Source organism: Condylura cristata, unplaced genomic scaffold (genome assembly GCF_000260355.1).
Source record: "Condylura cristata isolate star-nosed mole 26May11 unplaced genomic scaffold, ConCri1.0 scaffold00006, whole genome shotgun sequence".
Lineage (NCBI taxonomy): Eukaryota > Metazoa > Chordata > Mammalia > Eulipotyphla > Talpidae > Condylura > Condylura cristata.
Window position 1 is genome coordinate 40,699,056 of NW_004567107.1, and position 1,927 is coordinate 40,700,982.

Consider the following 1,927-nt stretch of genomic DNA (forward strand, 5'->3'; position numbering starts at 1 on the left):
CTGTACATGGAGAATTCAGTCCTACAAAGAGAAATGTTTAGTTATAGGCTGCCTAACTGATATTTTCTCCTAATGTTTATGTTAATGGTTAAATATTAAATGGAGACAATTTCTAGAGTTTTACAGTTTTTTGAAATATACTGGACACTGTAACACAAATTAGCTCAGGTCAGAGCCTGCCCCCTTAAACGTGACTAACAATTATCAGATATATCTGAATCTACCAAGCCTTGGATCCTAGAAATATTATTAGCAAATTCTGTAGTCTAAACGCTCATCAAGATGGGAAATTTTATGGGCCTTGCTGTTAGCATATGTGACCTAATACACAAAATGTAGTCATGAACTAAAATGTTCCTGTTACTAATTTGAAGTAAAGAAAATGTATCCATTTTACTAAATTTTCAGAAGTCTACAGCTGTCGTATATATGACTTCGTGTGTATGTATGATTTAAATATTGGCTATATTTTACATTTAATATATCAGTTGTTGGGAATTGCTTACATGTATAAACCCTGCGTGTATAATACCAGTACCTTTGTAAAAATTATTTACAAAAATAGTTTTATCATAAAATCATAACTACTATTGCTTTGTTAATCATGGGAAAATGCAGGAAAAACAAAAGGGATTGATAAATATTGTAATATCTAGCTAGTTACCCATAATTCATGGAAAGAAAGGACTGAGATAGATTTTGTTTCATTGTCACTCATCACTACTTACTTGTGGTCTACATAGCAAAAAGCCTCAGCATGGGAGCCTAGTAGAATTTTTTTATTTTACTAATATTTCTACAATAGGAGCCTCCCTAGTGGCCTAGGGGTTACATCTCAGGCTCTCACTGCCATGGCCTAAGTTCTAGCCCCAGTCAGTGAGCCCACCTACATGTCACTTAGCAGACCTCTCCTGTCTCACCTGCTGCTCCCCTCAGCAGTGTATTTCAGTAGATCTGCCTGCTGTGCTCCCCACTCTGTCTCTGGTGAATCCTCTCACCACCCTGCTCCCCCCACCCCTGCACCACTGACCTGCACACCAGTTCCTCTATGCTAAAAGAAAATTATTTTTAAAAAAATATTCTTACAATATAATCTAGAAACTCATCACTGTGTGACCCAGTGTTTTAGAAACTTGATTTAAAATTAGGATAGTTAGATGAGGGCAAAAAGTTCCTGAAACATGTCTCTCCTATTTGCCCCCAAATTGTCAAATTACTGTGACATGGCCCTTAGTTAGGGCAAGTCCTAACTTAGGAAACTTAGTTACTGTGCCTATTGGACCTCAGATCCATTCCTCTCTCTTCTGCTCAGTTTTGTAAGACAAGAGAGGCTGACCTTTGTGGCCCCAAGTTGCCAGCTGCATTCAGCCCGTGGAAGACCCTTGCAAAAAACAGGATTAGTGCAGTACAAAAAAGGGGAGAAGGCACATATTCCCTCCCTTCTCTTTTTGCCTCTAGCTGCATCTCTAGCAAGATGTATCTCCACCATGGCTCTAACTCTGAGTACCATCATGCTTTTAGACTTTACTGGGGAACCTGGCTCCCAGAAACCAGAAGACTCCCTTAACTCTGTCTCATCCCTTGGTTACTCCAGCTTGGTGGAACTTTTTACTTTCAGTTCCTTATTTGATTTCTCAGGTCTTCTGTTACCTGTGAAATTAATTCCCTGGATTAAATTCCTCCTGTTCCCTATTGGATGTTGACTGATACAGCTCATTATATACATAACTATGTGTATATTGCTTATGGTATTTAATACATTTTGAATTGTGAGTAGTTGTTAAAATAGTTTGAAAGCCAAGATATATGGAAATACATCTAACAGCAAACAGTGAATTGTTTTGGCCCATCTTCAGTTGAGTATTGATGACTATCCCTGAGCTGAAGAATATGATCCTGGAGACTTTCTTTCTTTCTTTCTTTCTTT